We start from the raw sequence: 8,710 nt of genomic DNA, 5'->3' as shown, positions 1-8,710 counted from the left end.
AACTGAATCACTCCTAGCCCTTCAAAGTGTTTTTTAGTCATTGTAAAAATTGTTTTAATTCTACTGTGGCTATTCAGCACAGTACAGGAGACGATGTTTGACTTGTTCTGAAATTTCAGACAACTAAGCACACCGAAGACTGTAGTCCTTTGTCACAGGTGTGAGGTCCCATCACAAATACGAAATACAGAAGTTCTAAATTAGAATGACATGATTCTCTACATTTTTTTTCTACTGACCATATTAAGTCCTATTTAAATCATTGTCAGCCACTTGTCAGATTGTCCCAGAAAGATAATAAATAGAGCAAACATATAAAGAAAAAGGAAGACAAGAACTCCCAAAACCCTAGGTCAGCTAAAAGTAGTTGAAAATGTGATGCATTCGGTCTGTTTGTTATGACTGAATTATTCAGTAGCACTGTGGGACACAGAAAAGTGAACAAATATTGAGTTTTTATGTTTGGTCTACTTAATGTCATAGGATCTGTATAATGTGACAGCACTGCATAATGTACACTGGAAAAGTGCATTTTCTGTTCCCTTTATTTTATGAAACCATATTTCAAATCTTAGAATGGAAGCAAATTTAATGGCATTACCCCATGGGCTGTTCTTTGAACCTCTGCAAACTTGGGTATGTAATATATGATCAGTCACTAAAAAGATCACGTAGCCTACAGATTGCAAGTACATTCTGAAATCTATCCTGAAAGAATTACTACAGAGTTTTCAAATCTAGCCATACAACAGACAAGTCAGAAGACTCGATGCAAATTTTTATATTTTTCTAAAAACAATAAATAAAAGATATTTGACCTTTTGATGTTCAGCTGAGTTTTCAGTAATTAGAAAGCAATGTCTAGAAGTCATTTAAAAAGGCAATGAAAATTCAGAATAATAGGTCAAGGGCATCCTCTGCAGCTTTCTTGGTGTTTGGAGAAAGAGAAGGGTTCTAGCTTGGTCATATAAGGGCTGGATTTTAGTATGCATCTGATAGCCAAAGACCATCATCTATGTTTTTAAAAAAGTTAGGAGAGAAACTATCTTAAAAAACTGGGATTACTGAACAGCATACAAATCAGAGAGAAGGCAAATATTCTGCCAATAAGAACAGGAAGACAAGAAATAAATAAAGAAGTTATCCTCAAAAAAAAAAGACACTGTGCTGGGCATGGTGGCACATGCCTATAATCCCAGCACCTGAGAGGCTGAGGCAGGAGGATTGCTGAGTTCAAGATCAGCCTAGGCTACATAGTGAGTTCCAGGTCAGTCTCAACTACATAGTGAGACCCTGTCTTTAAAAAAAGAAGTTATCTTTGGACAGTGCTGGAAAACAAAGCAAACAAAGAGCTGTGCTAGAAATCTAAACCCAGATATACTTACTTTATGGTCAAATATCACACAATTGGGGAAAATCCAAGCTGAGCATTAATATGAAGCATGGATATGAACCACTGATCACACTTGGGCACTTAGACAATTCCAAAACAGACCAAGAAAAAGTCTCCCTTTCCAACCCCCCACAAAACACGTGCTCACAGGAGAAATTACCAAATACAAGACCAAAATGTATTAGAACTGCAAAGTCTTTGGATGATAAAACAATGATCAAAAAGTGGAGAGAGAATAAATAAAGTAATTAAAAGCATAAAAATTTCAGTTGTCAATTTGGATGGCTAAACTAAGAGATCAGAAAAAATTATAAGTAAGCCAAGAGGACTTATAGAAATAAAAAATATTATCATTGAAATTTTAAAAATCAATAGATAAAGAATAGATTAGAAATATATGAGAGAAATTGAAAACTAAAATATCTGAGGAAATTATACAGAATAATATATTTAAAATCACTAAGATAGAAAATATAAATAAGTGATGAAAAGACATAATAGATAAAAATTAGGAATATTAATACATGGCTATGGTAATTCCAAAAGAATAGATGGAATAGGGAAAGATCAAATGAAAGGAGAAAATGACCAAGTTATTTTTCATAGAAGATGAAAGACATAAGTCCACAGATAGAAGGTGTATGTTCAGTGACCCTAGAGCAGCTAAGAAAAATAATTCCACACCCAGATACCTCACTGTGAAAACAACTACTGGGAAAGAGAAATGAATATAAAAAGCACCAGCAGGAAGAATAAGTTATCTATAAAGAGACAAGAAGTAGATAGATAACATAATTAAGCCACATGACAATGGAATTGTGTTCAGAAAATGATTGTAACACAGGAATTTGTATATGATTAAATAATTTTTCAGAGTGGAACTTAAAACTATTTTGGCCACAGAAGAGAAAGAAAGAAAAGAAAAGAGAATCTCTTACTGAAAGTAGTATCAAGAGATATATTTTTTTTAAAAAGGAATTGAATTCAAATGGAAGATATATAAGAAACAATGTTGAACACATAAATTAGTAAGTAAGCACTGGCTACATAAAATAATGCTTAGTATGAGAATATAAAAATCAAGTACAAATTAAAATATTACACAACTACCTACCCATGTATAGAACAAGGGATTTGCAGATTAAGAAGTCTATTTCTTCTGTTTAAAAAAAAAAATGCTAAGGGGGACATGGATTTAGCTCACTGGTTCCACCACCTGCCTCACAAGCTCAAGGTCCTAAGTTTGATCCCCGGTACTAAAATAAAAATGCTAAGGATAACAAGTATTTAACTTTTAGGTTAAGGTAAATATTTCCTACTCAAATTTTAAGGATCATTATCAAAAAATTCAAATAAAAGTTTTATTTTTAAAACCAGCAGAAAAGATAAAAATTAACATAAATAAAATTCAATATATTTAATAGTTATCACTACATGGGAGGCAAAACATGTAATAAATAGATGGAATATAACTACTGTGAACAAAAATTCAAATAATGTCAATGGACAAAAACCAAGATCTGAAGAACAGGCATTCTCAGGTTGGATTTTAAAAATTAAACTTAACCATACATAACCCCAAGGGCTGTTGATACCACACCTCAATGGTCCTCTGTCCCCTCAGCCCTCTGCTGCTTCTATGAGGTTTCCTCCATCTTAACAATCTCCAGCTTCAGCAGCTGGTTTTCAATTTCTCTGCTTGAGTAGTTTGGTAAGCTTGCTGACTGTCTTGTGACCAGTCTGCATGTGTGAAGGAATCACAATCCCAGGTCAACCACCAAGGGGTGGAATCCATGCAAAAATCTCCCAGCCTTCCCAACCCCCAGAGAGTTTTCACCTAGTACAATACCACAGATATCTGCTCATTTGCTCCACCTCCCCCATGCTTCTCACTTAAATTTCCTGAATTCAACTACCAATATATCAGTCACTCTCAAGGAGGGAGGGAGAGAGGGAAAGGGACAGGGAGACAGAGGGATTTAGGGAGGCTCAGAGAGAGAAAGGAGGAGGAGGAAGAGCAGCAAGGAAGGGAGGCAAGGAAGGAGGGAGGGAGGGAGGGAGGGAGGGAGGGAAACACTACAACTGTTACAAAAGGATAAGGCCAATTTTAAACTGTGTGTTCTCAAAAAACCTGTCTGAATTACATTATTAAAACTTCCTAAAATTACAAAGAAATTGACAGAATATCAGATAGTAGGAGATTATAACAGGATGTATTCTAGCACTGATAGACCACAGTGACTTACAATTGCTAACAAAACAAAACAAAATTAGAACTTGACCTTAGGAATACATAAAACACACCAGCCCACAAAGGAAGTCTCAACAAATACCAGAATATATAGCTACCAACTAAATTATCTGGGATGCAATAAAATTAAAATAATGATAGAAATGATACAAAGATATTAAAATTTTTTTAAATGTCCCTAAATTATTCATGAGTCATAGAAGATTTGAAAATAGGATCAGAATGAATATAAAACTGAATTGACAATGAGATACATGTAAAGCAATACTGTGAATAAAATTATCATCTTTTTAAATCAATTATAATAATGTAAAAGAATTTTAAATTAATGAAATAATCATCAGCTGCAAAAGCATGAACAAGAGAATATAATCAAAGAAAACAGGATTAAAAATGAAAAGGAGGTCAAAATATTATATAGAAAAATGGAAAATATCAGAACTAATTAAAGCCACACTGTCCAATAAAGGAGTCACTAACTTCATGTATCTCTTCATCACCTACATGTGGCTGAGGAAGTGAATATTTAATACTGTAAAATAATTAATTTAAACAAATTTAAAAATTGAACAATAAAATATTTTCTCAATAAATATTATTTTGGAAAGACTCCATTGTTTAAGCAAAAGCTTTTTAACTACTGAAAATTCATTGTCCAATTGGCAATCTCCTGTGAGTGTGAAACATGTACCTGATTTTTGGAGAGTTAGCATTTTTAAAAAATCTCATTATTACTTTACAGTCTGATTGTATATTAAAATAATATTTACATAGGTAATGTATATTTTTAAACTTTAGATTTTAGCAATATTATTGGTGAAAGATTATTATAAAATATAGTACTTCTATGCACCAAAAAGCAATGATAAATGAAATGCTATTATGATATAGTTTATAATTGCCAAGTGTGACAGGATGGCACATACTTGTGATCGCAGCATTCTGGGGGGGGTGAAGTGCGAGGATTGCAAGTTGGAGTGTAATTTGCATGACTTAACAACTTAGTGAGACCCTGTCTTAAAATAAAATTTAAAAAGAGCTAGCTAGGATTTACTTCATTATGAAGGCCCTGCATTCAATTACCTAGTATCAGCAAAGAAAAAAATTTACAATTGCCACAGAATTATTTACAAGAGAAAAACTATAGAAAGATACAAAATTAAAAGACAAAAAGAAAATATATTGTTTATTCATTAAAATCTTAACTATCTTAAAAACAATTCATTCCAAATAAAAATACAAATTAAGTGCTGTTTAATTGCATTCCTACATACTAGACATGAATATATAGAAGGGTAAATTTAAAAGCAGTACTGTTTAGGTACAAAGATAATAAAATAAATACAGGATCTGCATGTTAAAAACTATTAATCACTAAAAAAGATATCAAACAAAACCTATAAAAATTGATAAATATGTCCTATTGATGTATTTGAGGACTTAGTATTATAGCATTAAAATTTTTTTGAAATTGTTATCGGGAGTCAACATAAGCCAAATCAAAATTACAGCAGAAATCTTTGATATAGACAAGTAAATCTAAAATAAACATATGGAAGCACAAATAAATTAAAATAGTCTAAACAACATAAAAAAACAGAGCTGAAAATCACAGTACATGATTTCATGATCTATAAAGTTGACAGTTATCAAGACAGTGTAGTATAAGAATAGACTCAGGCCAGAGATTTAGTTCAGTGGTTCTGCCACCTGCCTCACAAGTGCAAGTACCCAAGTTCGATCCCCGGTACCAAAAAAAAAAAAAACATAGACTGAAACAAATAAGCCCATTTAATTTGGACAGAGATGCAAAACCAATTAACAGAAAGTACAGTCTTTCAACAAATACTGCTGGCATAATTAGATATCTGTATTTTTTAAAATCTGACCAATTTATACCCTACTTAAATCAGAATAGATTGAAGACCTAAATGGAAAATGGAAAATTATCAACTTTTAAAACAAAGCATAGAAAAAAATGTGTTGTGACCAAGGATTAGGTAAAAACATTCTTAGACCCAAAGCTACAAGCACAGTCAATTTTAAAAAAGATAATTTGGACTTTATCATAATTAAAATTTTTGCTCTGTGGAATACATGATTAAGAGAATGAAAGGCAAACTACCAACTGAGAGAAAATATCTGCTAATCAGATTTCTAACAAAGGACTCATACCAGAATATACAGAGAACTCTTAAAATTCAATAGTAAAGAAACAAACCAATAGAAGAGGCCAGGGATTTAGCCTTGTGGTGCTGCCACCTGCAAGGTCCCGAGTTCAATCCCTAGTACCAAAAAAAAGATTAAACAAAAATTTGAACAGCCTCATCATCGAAAAAGAAAAACACATGAAGCACAGTGACATACCACTAAATATATACTAGGATGATTAGTATTAAAAATTAATGAGTGTGACTATGATAGTGTGAATTAGTCAGCTTTCTTGTTACAGGAGCACAATATAGAACACCCACAGCTTAAAGGAGAAGAAGTTTAACTTAATTATAGTTCAAGGGATTCATTTCATGGTCAGTTGGCTCCAAGGCAGAAACATCCTCCCAGAAGGGAAGGTCAGGGGGAAAAATGATCACCTCATGGCCACTGGGAAACAGACACAAAGAGAGGACCTGGCAACAAAAATCTACCCTTTCAGAGCATATCCCCAGTCATCTACCTCCAACCTGGCCCCATCTTCTAAACAAACATCCAGCAACTGGACTCATCAATGCATGAACCTTCAGAGTCCAATCAAACATGAGACGTTAGGGAGACATTTTAGATCTAAACATGATTGAAACACAAAGTGTCTGCCAACAACTCATGATGCTTAGAGAAGGGACTTAGAGAAATGACTGAATCATGAGGGCATTAATGGATTAATCCACTGATGAGCTCAATGGGTAAACGTGATGTAAAATGTGATGTTAGGAGAAGAAATCTAGTTGGAGGAAGTAGGTCACTGGGTTTGTTTTGTTTTGTTTTGTTTTTTTCCACTTTCTCACTGCTTCCTGGCTTCCATGAGGCAAACAGCTTTCCCCTGCCACACTGTTCTGCCATGATATTTCTTCCTTGAAGCCAGCTGTCCATGGACTGAAACGTCAGAAACTGTGAGCTAAAATAAATCTTTCCTCCTTTAATTCATGTATGTCAGTATTGGGTCCCAGAAATGGAAAACTGACTAGCGCACTAATGAAAGGCTCATGATGGGGCTAAGTGGTATAGTAGTTGCCTGGCATGTGTGAGGACTAGGTTTGATCCCCAGCACCACACACACAAAACACAGTGACTAACCATATCAAATGTTAAGGAAAACACAGGGCTACTGGAACATATATATTACTGGTACAAATGTAAAATTGTACAGCCACCATAAAAAGCTATTTGATAGTCTCTTAGAAAGTTAAATATGCACCTGAGCAACTGCGCTCCTACTTGTCCAATTAGAAACAAGATATTGAACACATATAAATAAAGATGACCTTACAAATCACCAGGACAATAAGGAGCTAGTCAGTTAAATAGTACTGGGATAATTACTGATGTACAGTAAAAGATACAATTAGAACCTTACATTGCATTGCAGATACAGATGCACACATGTGCATGCACACACACACACACACACACACAAGTTTACAGACCTGAAATGCTTACTTTGCACTTTTTAAGATAAGATATTAATGAATACATGTTTGATATTAACAGATGCACATGTGCATGCACACACACACACACACACACACAAGTTTACAGACCTGAAATGCTTACTTTGCACTTTTTAAGATAAGATATTAATGAATACATGTTTGATATTAAGGTAGAAGAGAATATCTAAACCCTAAAAACCAAAGATAAAAGAAAATGTTAAATCTGACAGCATCGCAATTTTAAAATTTGTTAAACGTTAAAATGTTACTTTAAGGAAAGGATAAACAAAAATAACACAGACCAGTAGAATTTATAATACATATAACTGACAAATTACTACTATACAGAACAGAGAAAGATCTCCTTTACAAAATCACAAAACAAAATAGTCAAAAAGTGACCAAAGCTGGGAATGTTGATGTAAGACTGTGATCCTAGTCTTATCGAAGGCAGAGGCTGGAGGATTGCAAATTCTGTCCCAAAATTTTAAAAACCAATAAAAAGGGCTGGTGCAATGCAAAGGTCCCAGGTTCAATCCCCAGTACCCACCGAAAATGTTACCAAATGGATACAATTAAAATTTTTACTTTAAATGTCTGAATGGCTTTTAACTTACGACACATATTCATATTTATATTTATTTAGTCTTTCAGGAGAAAAGTTGATAGAGGAAAACTTTGGTTTATTAATACAGTGAAATACCAAGTAGCCGTGTAACTATATGAATATATAGTTACACATATCCTAAAATACATTGTCAAATGAAAAAAGTTGCAAAAGAACACTATTAGAGAGACTTAAAATATAAATTTTTGCATCTCATTACAAGCGAGTAATATATATGCATATATTCACAAGTACTGACCACCTCAAAAATGCATGAGAAAAATTAACAACCATTTCTCAAAAGTGGCTTCTTTTGAGGAAGGAAAGAGAATAAATGAAGTTGAGAATGCAGATATTTCAGTACAAAGCTATAAAACAAGGGAGAGGGGGAGGGAGACAGAGAGACAGAGGACCGAAAAAAATGTAGTAAATATTGACAACTACTTAAACTTGGTGCTACCTATATTTTAGGTGTGTGTGATTTTTAAGAATTTATTTACAGAAGTATAGCATTTAGTAATGTTTTAAACAATGTCTAAATCATTAGAAGACACATTGATCTTCCCAAATAGTTCCATTTAGTGGCCACATTTATTTAGCTAAGTGCTTTTGAAAATAAGATTTATTGCTATTTCCCATGCATCCCTTTGTTTAAAGTTTGGAGCAAAGCACTGGGCTTCAAGCTTATCATTGAGAATTTCTCAAGCAGGGAAGGAGGTTCAGTTTAACACCAACCCAATGGCAATTAGGGTCCATCTCTCTTAACCCAATTGAGTTATTAGGCATTGTGCTTCTTTCGTGGAAATATCAGG

This window comes from Fukomys damarensis, unplaced genomic scaffold (assembly GCF_012274545.1).
Source record: "Fukomys damarensis isolate Sample0158 unplaced genomic scaffold, DMR_v1.0_HiC HiC_scaffold_10, whole genome shotgun sequence".
Lineage (NCBI taxonomy): Eukaryota > Metazoa > Chordata > Mammalia > Rodentia > Bathyergidae > Fukomys > Fukomys damarensis.
This window is presented reverse-complemented; position numbering follows the sequence as displayed.